The sequence below is a fragment of the Mirounga angustirostris genome, unplaced genomic scaffold, assembly GCF_029215605.1.
Source record: "Mirounga angustirostris isolate CCGP_5_RB_7025 unplaced genomic scaffold, mMirAng1.0.hap1 SCAF_3, whole genome shotgun sequence".
Lineage (NCBI taxonomy): Eukaryota > Metazoa > Chordata > Mammalia > Carnivora > Phocidae > Mirounga > Mirounga angustirostris.
The window spans coordinates 81,206,869-81,219,852 of record NW_026991711.1 but is presented as its reverse complement, the minus strand read 5'-3'; the positions used below and the strand labels follow the sequence as shown (position 1 = coordinate 81,219,852).

At 43.3% G+C, this 12,984-nt stretch overlaps 1 non-coding gene across 1 annotated transcript; it reads right to left on the bottom strand.

Annotated features, from left to right (window-relative positions):
• Positions 1–487: 487 nt before the first annotated feature.
• On the bottom strand, positions 488–589 carry LOC123840658 (U6 spliceosomal RNA). The gene has a single exon (XR_006790041.1). It is a non-coding gene; the product is annotated as a U6 spliceosomal RNA (small nuclear RNA).
• Between the last annotated feature and the right edge of the window lie 12,395 nt (positions 590–12,984).

The following is a 12,984-nucleotide window of genomic DNA, read 5'->3' as shown; positions in this document are numbered from 1 at the left end:
CCTACATTTGTATCTTGGGGGTAAATACCCAGTAGTGCAATTGCTAGGTCTTTTGGTAGCTCTATTTTCAACTTCTTGAGGAACCTCCATACTGTTTTGCAGAGTGGCTGCACCAGCTTGCATTCCCACCAACAGTGTAGGAGGGTTCCCCTTTCTCCGCATCCTTGCCAACATCTGTCATTTCCTGACTTGTTAATTTTAGCCATTCTGACTGGTGTGAGGTGGTATCTCATTGAGGTTTTGATTTGAATTTCCCTGATGCCGAGTGATGTTGAGCACTTTTTCCTGTGTCTGTTGGCCATTTGGATGTCTTCTTTGGAAAAATATCTGTTCATGTTGATTTTATATAATGTCTTATAATGTAGCTGTAGACAATATCATTGTTTTACCCCCAAGGTGTTTAAACTGTTGAATGAAGTTACTTAGTTGTATCCGTTAAACTTGAGGAAACTTTGCTCAATACATGCTCTTCCATTTTTTTTTTTTTTTTAACATGGAACACTTCATGAATTTGTGTGTCATCCTTGTGCTGGGGCCATGACAGTCTTCTCCATATTGTTCCAATCATGTGCTGTGGAAGCGAACATCATGGACTTCCGTTTTAGCTACCAGGTATCATGCTCTTCTCAGTGACAGGCCAACAGATCCAGTTTAGGTTGTTTCTGGTTTGAACAGAAAAGGAGGCCAAACAGGCATACAGGTAACTCACCCAATAGGCTTAGCAGGTTATTTAAATGTAAGTTAAAAAGAAGAGAGGTGAGCACGCAGTTTTGTTTTCCACTGTTTAGAACTGGACTTTGATCCTTCAGAAGCTTCCTTCAGAAGCTATTTTTAATTATTTGTTGCTGTCAGAAGCATTCTTGTACAAATTTTGAAGGCCCACTAAGCCTGACAGGGCAATGTCAGGAGAAGGGATAAATTTCACCTTCAAGAGTTTATGAGCCAAATAGACTCTCCATGGTCCCAACCTGTGTTCTTCTAATGTCTTGTGATCTCACACCATTATCACTAAAAAAGTTTTGTGCAACAGACCACAATGGATGTGCTAATACATGAGATATGCTATAAACACATGAATTAAATTAAATAAATTAAAGATAAAGTGACTTTTCACTTTAAATAATATCAGTAATGATATCTTCATGCATTTATTAGCTAATACATCAAGGCAACACATAGCATGCAATTCATCATTAAGGGTAATATATATAAAGCCATATTTGAAATGGTTTTCTTAGATGATTCACATTTTTTTGCCATTTACTTCTTGGCTAACCTCATTAGAATTATCATTATGTTGATCGGCTCTTGGCCTTTTGGCTAAGATCAAGTGTAGAATTATCATTGTGGTTTTTTTCTTTAAGATTCTTTTTATTTATTTGTTTTTAAATGATTATTATTTTTCTTAAGTGAACTCATGACCCCGAGATCAAGAGTTGCATGTTCTACCAACTGTGCCATCCAGACGCTCCTTGTTGTTGTTGTTGTTGTTGTTGTTGTTGCTGTTGTTTTAAGTTAATTCTACACCCAACGTGGGGCTCAAACTCATGGTTTTTACTTCATAGTGCAACTTTGTAGAAAGCTTGAACTTGAAGTAGAATTATCAGCTTGTCCATTTTCTTTTTGTTGGCTTCTGTTCACATTACTAGCATTATGATTCAGGATTCTCACTAGAAACTTTTTAAGCCATTTGTCAGGTATGTCATGCTAAGTCTTTTAAAAAGCTAATGTCTCTGGGAGGATAACACATGCAGTCTTTAGTTCTGAATGTGAGTTTGTCAGAAATAGTAAGCTTGTCACGGTCAAGGCCTGAGAAACTAGTCTGTCAGTTATTTGAGGGACAGAATTCTTTGTATCCTCCTCAGTTCTTAGTAGAGCATCTTAAACCCTTTTGTTCAATGCAGTTTTTCCTGAATAAAAAGGCATGGTACTGTTCTGATAGTGGACAGCTTGAGGCAGGGTCAGTCAGAGGGACTGACTTCCTATGACAGGGAAGGCATGGAGGCTCTCCCTTGAGGCTGGGAGCCAACTGCCACCTTAGAGAGGCAGGAGAGCAGTGGGCCTTTTGTGTGGGAAGGAGACTCCACAGGAGAGGGGAAAGAAGAACAAATGTCCAAATTCAAAAGGGAGGAAAGGCTAGATTCTGGGAGATGGTCACTCCCTGAAAAAGTCTAGAATACGTTATTAAAGAGCTCTCTTTAAATTTTGTTTTGAGGAAATAGAAACAAGGTTAGTAAGCAAAAGAGCAAACACTGGTGTAAAGTTAAATCAGAACAAGCCTCAGCTTTCCTTGAGTGCGTTTGAGGACCTGGAACATACGTGGACATTGTGTCCTGTTGTACATTAGTAGCAAGAGATGGCAAAATGTGCATAATGATAGCCTCGGTGGACTTGAAACTGCTATTATTGCTTGTGGCCATCATGAGTGTGTTGAAAGAAGTCTGCTCTGCTTGTCCAACTAAAGTGCAAAGGACACGAGTGCATCAAGCCAAGCTGAGGAAGAGTCTGGGACTTGCTGTCAAGACAGGCTGGATTTCCTGGGAGGAACAATGATCGTCAACCTGGTATAGGCAGAAGGTTCTCAGGAATAAGATGCAGGAGTGTGAGGACAGTAGGGTTGAGCAGCAGCCTAGGACAGGTGGGGATATTCTATGAAGAGTCAGAAAGCAGAGCCTCACAGGCAGGGAAGGGTGCTCCCTGAACATCAGAGGCAGTGGTGAGCCTCGTTTTCAGTTGGGGAATGGTGCTAGTGTGGACCTACCTTCCCCTCTGTAGGGACAATGGGGTCAGGGTTAATATTAAAAACATGTAGCATCGCAGAAGGGGTGCCGACCAACCCCACGGGCGGGACAAGTGTGTCAGGCCAGCGGTAAGTGCCACCTAGTAACAGCCCTGGGGGATTCAGCCTTCTACTCACCAAAGGCATGTGTTTGCAAAGAGGCTGACTGTAGCATGCTCTAACTACCTATTTAGTTCCAAACTATTAAGCGGTGACCCTAAGAGTTAAGAACTCACTAGTTCAGGCATAGGGAGAGTCTGCCTCAACAAACAACCCACAGAGATATGCCTCCTGGAACCCACTCTTGGGCACGCCCGCAGCCACCCCCAGGTACACACGTAAGCATAAACCACAGAGGCATTTAGCAGGTGTCCCTCCTCCCTCTTCCCACTGTCAGGTTTCTTTCAGCACCTCACCTCTAGATGACATTCACACATTGCTTCCCTGTCCCACCCCATTTGAGGGCTCACAAGTAAAACATTTGCATAATTTTTACGAATAATTGTTTACCAACAGTGGTTTTCCTCTCCATTTCTTAGCCCCTTAAATCTGCAGCAGAAAATATTCTTTTGTGCGTTGCTCTACTCTCAACTTAAAAAAAAAAAAAAAAAATAGCTTTGAACCCAAGGAATGGCCAGGGAATAGAAAATTAATTTATGGTTCAGCTTATCCTGATAACTGAGTTGACCCAGATTGCTATGCAATGCTCCCGGCAGGAGAGGATATTGTGTAGAAATACTGTCCTGGGCTGCATTTAAGACAGTTTAATAGCTGTGTAATGATCCTTTGTTGAGTGAACCTTAGAGAACCAGTGGGTTTTCCCACAGGGGCTGCAGCACTTCCTGGCTCTCCTATCTTAGGCTTAACTTAAGCAACAGTGACCTCCTGTTTTTAGCATTTTCTTCCTGAAGGCTCTGATGTAGACAGTTCTGCCAGGCTCCACATCACCCCTATCAGTTCAGTCCTCTAGACTAATACAGAACTCAGGTGTATGAAGGAAATGTCCAAGAGTCACTTGGGCTGTGTGTTGGGACTCTGCTTATTACACAGAAATAGTGAGCCATCTTATGCTTATGATACTCCTCTCAACTTAATAGTCTGCAGTGAGATGGGAAAGAGCCTCAAGTACTTCTCTGGATTCTTTGTATTTTGCTGTACATAAATTCTTTCTAGCCCTAAATGGTTGAGATACAGAAATTGGAACCATATTTGTCATGCTTTATGAAGAGGCATATTCAGTGCAGGTTCAGAGCCGCCTCCACAGGGGACCCTTTCGCAACCTTTCTTTCCTCATCTGTAGAATGGGGCCAACATACTCACCTCCCAGGAATGCATCAGCACGGGGTCTGGGAGGTAGTAAGCACTTGTCAATGTAGCTATTATTGTGTCTTTTGTAGACTATAAGCCTAAATGTCCCTTAATATGGCATGCAAAAGAGTCATGATGGGTAATATGTACATCTCAAAAAAATCTGTGTCAAAATGGCAGCAGTTACTCTACATATGAAAGTGATCAGATCAACTTGTGAATTGATTTCAGAAAGAAATGCTTTCTCTTACTGAAATCCTTGTGATATAAGTGGAAATATATTTATATGCAGTCATTTAAGCATGACTTCATTTAAACATAAAGATCTCTATAGAGGCCATTTTGGGGACAAGGATGATATATAGTCTTGCGTTTTATGATAGGACAAAAGCTAGATATGCCTGAAATATATGCTTATTACTTTTGTTAAATGAACAAAAGTCAATATTGGACTAGAACATATAAAATCAAAGGCTGAGTAATGAGAACGTTTCTTTGATTCGCTTTATTGAACTCCTGATGTTAAGGTACAGGATTTCCACTGTCATTAAACGGGAGCATATTTGATATTTGACAATGTCAAAAGGGCTATTAAAGTCATTCTCATAGATGATCTGTCCTAGGGAATTTTAAAGAGGATCAAACCAGGATCTCTGTTCTTGTTGGGTGATTGCTCTAGAATGTTGTCTATGCCTATGCTCCTATGACAGAATAAAGAGGGCAAATTTGAGTATAACTTTTAAATAGTTTATTCCAAGACTATTACTCTATATTAATTTTCAGTGCAAACCAGTTCTTAACCAAATAGTTGTCCTCAAATTAGAAAACCATTTTTTGGGGAAAAAAGTGGAAAGAACTTGCGGGGAGGGAATGTGTGGATAGTTTTGAACGTGAGTACTGACCTTGTATGTTCATGGCCCGAACAGGAAAAATGACATTACGACGACAAATAGCTGTGCCCACGTGCCCTTTCTGTGGGAAACTGCACTCGTTCACTTTGCTGATAACAAAGCTTGAGTGAAAACAGTTACACTTTCTCCAGTGTGAAATGGGGGTGCAAGTTGAGGGTGAATCAGTCATCTTAAAAACTGTCAGCAGCAATACCACCAGTACTTTCCCACAGACATGTAGGAATAAAGACCATTAATAATCCTAATGGAAACACAGTAAGTATGGCAAAGAGGAAAGCCCCTTTCCCAGTAATAAAGATTTGGTAAATACTAATGAAAATGTGTGATTTATTTTTATTTTTATTTATTTATTTTTTTAAAAGATTTTATTCATTTATTTGACAGAGAGAGACACAGCAAGAGAGGGAACACAAGCAGGGGGAGTGGGAGAGGGAGAAGCAGGCTTCCCGCTGAGCAGGGAGCCCGATGCGGGGGCCGATCCCAGGACGCTGGGATCATGACCTGAGCCGATGGCAGACACTTAACGACTGAGCCACCCAGGCGCCCTGTGTGATTTATTTTTATTAAACCATGCTATTGTTCCCTCACCTATCCTCCCCTACACATTGCTTTATTCTTTTCTTACACCCAGTCTCAGCAGCACCTTCAGAGAAAGCCCCTCCCTCTGCTCAGAAACGCCTTAGGCTTTCTTCTTCTAATACTTTTCCCTCCAAGACCTCACCTTCCCCACCTTCCTTCTCTACCTTCCCCCTGCCGCCCCGTCTGCTTTCAAGGAGCTTCCCTCTACTCAAATTTCCTACTCCTTGACCGTTCTACTACACTTAAAGTATGTCCTGCTGATGACAAAAACAGAAATTCATCTTTAGTGTAGGGAACAGAGATATACCTGGTCAATAAAGCCGTTGATTAAGGTTTTGAAGTGTGCCTGTTACAATTTAAAATGTGCTTCCTCTGGGGCGCCTGGGTGGTGCAGTCAATTGAGCCACCAACTCTTGGTTTCAGTTCAGGTCATCTCAGGGTCCTGGGGTGGAGCCCCAAGTGGAGCCTGCACTGGGCTCTGCACCCAGTGGGGAGTCTGCTTAAGATTCTCTTCTCCCTCTGCGCCCCCTCCCCTCGCTCTCTCTCTGAAATAAATATATTTAAAAAAAAAAAGTGCTTCCTCTTTTCTTCACGTTTTAGTCCATTAAAAACCTTTTTTTAAAAAAAGATTTTACTTATTTATCTGTCAGAGAAGAGAGCACAAGCAGGGGGAGCGGCAGGCGGAACACGCAGACAGAGAAGCAGGCTCCCCGCGGAGCAGGGAGACCTGCACGGGACTGGATCCCAGGACCCCAGGATCATGACCTGAGCTGAAGGCAGATGCTTAGGCGACTGAGCCACCCGGGCGACCATCCATTACAAACTTTTGCATTTCTGGGGCGCCCGGGTGGCTCAGTCGTTGGGCGTCTGCCTTTGGCTTGGGTCATGATCCCGGGATCCTGGGATCGAGCCCCTCATCAGGCTCCTTGCTAAGCGGGAAGCCGGCTTCTCCCTCTCCCACTCCCCCTGCTTGTGTTCCTTCTCTTGCTGTGTCTCTCTCTGTCAAATAAATAAATAAAATGTTAAAAAAAAAAACAAAAAAACCCAAGGTACAGATCTGAGATTCAACAGTCTTGCACAATTCACAGCGCTTACCAGAGCACATACCCTCCCCAGTGTCTAACAAATAATGCAATATATGTTAAGAGAAAAAAAAAAAAAAAAAAAGAAGGTAGCAGGAGGGGAAGGATGAAGGGGGGGAAATCGGAGGGGTAGACGAACCATGAGAGACGATGGACTCTGAAAAACAAACAGGGTTCTAGAGGGGAGGGGGCTGGGAGGATGGGTTAGCCTGGTGATGGGTATTGAGGAGGGCACGTTCTGCATGGAGCACTGGGTGTTACGCACAAACAATGAATCATGGAACACTACATCTAGAACTAATGATGTAATGTATGGGGATTAACATAACAATAAAAAAATAAAATAAAAACCCCAAAACAAAACTTTTACATTTCTATTTATGCTGTTTTAAAAAGGTTTTTTTTTTTTAATTTGAGTATAGTTGACACACGATGTTACATTACTTTCAGGTGTACCACACAGCGATTCACGAATTCTGTATATTGTGCTGTGCTCATCACAAGTGTGGCTCCCATCTGTCACCAGACAACACTATTACAGTATCATTGACTGTATTCCCTATGCTGCACCTTTCATTCCGGTGGCTTGTTTCATTCCAAAACTGGAAGCCTGTAACTCCTACTCCCCTTCACCCATTTTGATCATCGCCCCCAGCCCCTCCCCTCTGGCAACCAACAGTCTGTTCTCTGTATTTATAGGTCTGATTCTTGCTGCTTGTTTACTCACTTTTTTTTTTTAAGCTTCCACATATATGTGAAATCATATGGTATTTGTCTTTCTCAGTCTGACTTATTTCACTTAGTATAATACCCTGTAGGGCCGTCCGTGTTGTCACGTAATATTCCGTGTGTGTGTGTTTATAACTATTTATACTGTTTGAGACTTAAACTTTTTGAATTTCTCTGCCAATATCTCTTGGAATATGGCCCCTTGCCTATATGCTCCTTCTGCAATGCGTGTTAGTGCAATGGACTATTTCGTTCTAGTTTCCATGTCTCTAACATTATTGGCATATTTTTGATCTATTTCTCTCTGCTGCAGCATTCAGTGTAGTTTCCTCAGATAAAACCATTTCTAAGCTCACCAACACCTCAGCTTTGAATCCAACTTTCTGACTCTCCCCCTTTTTATTTGTCATCTGAGTCATCCAAGGTGAGTCAGTGTTGGAGAATGAGGAGGCCACAGGCTTCAGGTTCAGAGCCTCAGGCCTAAATCTGGCTCTGCTGCTTGTTGGCCATGGGTATGTGACAGCTTCTCCAAGACTCATTTTCCTTTGCTGTAAAATGGGGATATGAATGGCTGTGCCTGGGTGGCTCAGTCAGTTAAGTGTCCGACTCTTGATTTCGCTTCAGGTTATAATCTCATGGTTGTGGGATCAAGACCCACGTTGGGCTCCATGCTCAGCAGGGAGTCGGCTTGGGATTCTCCCTCTCCCTCTGCCCCTAACCCCATGTGCATTCTCTCTCTAAAAATAAATAAATAAATCTTTAAAAAAAATAAAATGAAGATATGAACAACCTACTTATGTCGTGATTGTGCAGGATGAATGTGGAAATGCCCACACAGAATGGCACATGGGGTTTCTATAGGAAATGTGAGCCCTCTGCAGGCAGGGCCCATGCATTCCTTCCTGCGTTCTGGGACTCACCCACAACACCAGTCAGAGAAGGCTGGGCTGAATGGAATGAATGAAAGTAGGAAGGAGAAATGAGGCACCTATACAGCAAGGTAGGAGACAGTGGCACAACCTGCAGGAAGTGACTCCATGTGTGGCCACAGGAAGTCAGGGCCTAAGTTTCTGGTTTAGCAGTAATAGTTTTGCTGTGTGTGTGTACCTGAGAATGGGGACATTGTCTCCATCTTTTCTATCTTTCTATCCTGCACAGGGAACATGAGCAGCTGTGCCGAAGCCCTGACTCAAGACCCGCCCTACAGTGGGCAGAGAGGCCCTGAGGAAAGTTGAGTCACTTTGGGCTGGTAATGGGGAAGGCCTGGACTCTGCTTCTGCCAGAGAAGCTGGCAGAGGGTGTGGAAACTGACTTGATTCTCTTCTTACTTTGCATAAGAATCGTGAACCTGGCATTTTCATTTCAACAGGAGGGGGAAATAAGGGAGAATTGTGAGGGATAAAGCAATTCTTCCTTCTCAAGTGGCTCTAGTAGATGAACCTTTTACATAAAACCAGGACAAACTCGCTTGGGACATTGATATAGAGCTCCAAAAATAGTTTGGAACATCAGTCAGTTACTCAGATTCCCCAGCTTTGCAATGTTTGCATCTATCTACCACCTCCTCAGTGTTTCCTCCTCTTCCTGGTAACAGCCACACTGTACCAAGTTGTGCCAGGCACTCCATGTGCCCACCCATCTTCCCAAAGTTTCTACACTGTACATATTAACATGCCATTTTTACAGATGGGAAGCTGAGGGTCAGAGAAACTAAGGGATGTGCCCAAGGAGGAGGAGACACAGCATGTACGAGTACATGATTCCAAAGGTGTCTTTGTCCATTGTCTCTTGGCTCCTTATCATCTTGGAGAGCCCAGTCAAGAGACCTGTGGTCCAGGCTCTCCTCCTCCTCTAATAAACTGTGTGAGCTCAGGGAAGTCACTTTAGGGTATCTTTCAGCTCCAGCTTCTAGGATTCTCCTGACTCAAGTTTTAGGAGAATACAGATTTCTGGTGGACCATCTCCAGTGTCCCTTTACCTCACAAATCATCACGTGAAAGTCTTATGAAACCAAGCAAGATAGGAAGGTGATGCAAGGTATTAATACTTATTAAGAGCTGACTTTGCACCAGGGTTGTGCTGGGTGCTATTAACCAAAATTCCTGATATTTATTAGGCCTGACACTAATTTCCTTTAATTTCTGGTATTTATAAATACCTCATTGTTTCTATGATTTGTCTTTCTACTCCTTATGTCTAGAATGCTTTCTTCCTCTTCCTTCTGTGCCAGAGAAGTCAAGTAAGAATAATTTACTTTGGATGGCACCCCACAAGAATGCCCTACCATGCTGATTTTTGGTAAAGAGCTGGAGAGAAAAAGGCTGGGTAGGTAGTTTGGCTTAAAAAGAATGAGCATGAATGATTTTCTCTATAAAGGGCTAGAGATGGTTTTCTGACTTCTCATTAATTTGAACCATTTGGGGGACCTCAAGGGCCATGAACCCTTGATTCTTTATGTGGAAAGGGGTAAAAATGATCTTTTCTGCCTTTTATATGACTTCCCAGAAACCTTTTGGCTGTGTGGAAGTATCTTGCTCAATTATCACCTTTAATGCTTAATTTAGAGTTTGAATTCATGGATGACCTGTTCTCTCTAGAAGAATGCTGGATAGAGAAGGATCCAAGGAGAATTCCCCTGGCCTATAAGTGCTTTAAAGTATGATGGCAATTCAAAATCTTATGCCACATAATTTCTCTGACTTGCCATCTTGTAAAAAGTCTTAGAGATCAGACTTTAAGAAAATTATCAGAGATTATTTAAGGAGGCCAAACCCAGCTACCTTGGGCAATCCGCATGGTGGTGATTGAGACCCTGGAGTCCTCCAAGTTCACATTTTATTTTAATATACAGGCTGAGCTGTCAGGAAGATCAATGCTTTAACCCTCCTTCTAACTAGACTTAGCTAGAAGGACAGCTATATAAACATACATTATAAAACATACATATAAAACTCCACAGGCACAAAAAATTTGGTTAAATTCATACCAATTCAGCAGATTTATCAAAACCTTCCTTCTGTGTTTGCTAAACCCCCAAGCTTCCATGATTGAAGCTGATTTCTCCTGTGAAGTCCAGGGTCGGAGGCAAGAGGTAGGGTGGGAGGGAGGGGATTTCCTTACAGTGGTTCCGGAACCTGGGTGAGGGAGGCTTTGCTACGTGGCCTCGCCCTGTGTGTCAACAACCAAATGGGGGAAGGAGGAAGACAGAGCAGGAAGATTTCTGAGGAGGGTGTCATGGGCTACTCATGTCAGCCCACTCTTGGTGGCCCAGACTCACTTCCATGTTTCCATCTAGCTGCAAGAAGCCTGGGAAATGAAATGCCTGGCTGGGAAAAGCTCTTCATTCTGAAGGGGAGCATGGCTCTTTGGTGGCTGCCTTTAGCTATCTCTGCCACATATCTACTGTGTGCACGGCATCGTGCTCCCAGAGGGCTGACAGTATGGGTGGTGAGATGTTCCCTTCCCTTCCTTCCTATGCCCCTCACCATTTCCTGTGTGTCTTTTCCCTCATCTCACCATTCTCTTCCACCCTTTCTTACCTCCAACACCCCCGTACACACACACACATCCCTACTGCTTTTCTTCTGCTCTTGCGTGGAAAATCTGCACCACAGGGACCTTTCATATAGAAGTTAGTCTGAAGGCACAGGCTGAAAGGAAATCAACCAATATACACTACCCTCTTCCAAACCAGGCTGGAAGCCTAGAGGGTATTGGTTCAGGCCTCATGCTGTTTTCCCCAAAATGTCGTTTTCTGCCTTGCCAAGCACTTGAGAGGACTGCCTGTGGCTGCATCAAGGAGGTACTCCTTTGCCTTTTGCCTTAGACCCATTATAATATGGCGCTCACTCCCCTGTCCAAGCTTATCTCACATACTCCGAGTTTCTTCCAGGGTTTTGCTGTCTTCTATATGTGTGCACTGAAACTGAGGACTCTAAGCCAGCATGGAAATTCAGGTGACAAACATAGGCTGCTCATAGCTTTGCCTCATGGACCAGCACCAGCGTTTGGGGTAATAGCAGTGAATGGGAGTGTCCCACAGCAGCTGGAAATGCTCACAGATTGAGTAGGCCCAGGTGGCTTCTCTCCTCTCCTCGGTGTTGCAATGGATTCCCAGAAGGCCACCTGCTCCTGCCTTCCTCAGACTCCTGGGAGGGCACACAGCAGAGAGATTACCAATGTTTGCATAATGCTTTACAGTTTATACAGTGCTTCTTAAACACAGCCAAGCATTTGGTCTTTGCAATCACCTGGTAAGGTGAAGGTGTTATAGCACCCATTTTACATCTGAATAGTCAGAAGATCAGGTACTAAATAATTCACCTAAGGTCCCAGTAAGTAGCAAAACCCATTCTCAAACCAACTCCCTTGGACACAGGTCCTGCCTTTTCAGTACACCTCCATATGTCCCACTGAATCTGCTCAGGGCTTGCACCCCGCACCAAAGCATGATTCCCTGAACATACTCCCTCCCCAGCTTCCAGGCCCTGGTATATGCTGTCTCTGCCTGGAAAATTCCATCTGCTTCCACCATTTCCAACTATAGAATTCCAACTTCAAGGTCCAGCTTAAGTGTCAAGTTGTCCACAAAGATTTTCAAGATCCCTCCTGGACTCTTCCTCCCTTGTGTTTCCATAGCCCATTCCTGTACTTAAAAAAAAGAGCATTCACCACAATCTGCTGAGTGTTCTTCTTACTACACTCATGTCAGCCTCATGGTCTATGGATGGCAAGCCCAGTATATCTAGAAAAATGCCTTATATACATCAGATTCTCAATAAACATCAGGTTTATTATTTATAATAATAGAAATGCTTATCTAATTGAATTCTTATTATGGACCAAATAAAATAGTAATGGTTAACATTTGTCAACACTTTTCATGTGCCAAGTGCTGTTCTGAAAGCTTTGTTCATCTACCCAGCCCTACCACCAACCTGTGAGGTGGGTCCTGTCACTGTCCACATCTTAGAGATGAGTAAATTGAAGTTGAGGAGGATAAGAAACTTGTTCAGGGTCATCTAGCTAGTAAGGGGCAGAGCTTGCTTTGAACTACTTTCCTTGTAAGGCAGGGACAAGTCCCTGAATTCTAAGAGTTGTATATTTCCTACTACTAGAAAGAAACCTCCACTCCAGAAGGAGGCTCAATTGGAGCAAAGCCAGCCTCTGACTTTGCTGGTCTTGCTTTTGGCTAGAGATGGGCAATAACTCTGCTGAAGGCTGGTGCTTGCTCTGGTCCTTAGCCCAGAACGAGCTTGGAAATGAAGGCTGATCTCTCTTGAGGTAGCAGTATGAAAGAAAGGGAGGAGAAAGCTTCTGCTTTCTTTTGTTGCTGTCCCCACACATCTTCTTGCCTTTGATGGCACCCAGGGGCTCCCTTCCTTGCCTTCATCTTTTAAAGGACCAGAACAGGAGAAGCACAAAGCCAGGAGAGCATTTTCAAGGTCAGGAGCCAACTGCGTGTTGGGGCAGTGAATGGGTTATATTTAATCCCTTCACTCATCTACCCTCCTGGGTACATCCAGGGTGATCAAAATTTTCTCCTCATGAGTGTTAATTCCTCTGAATACAAAAGAAGACTCTTTTTAAATTCAAG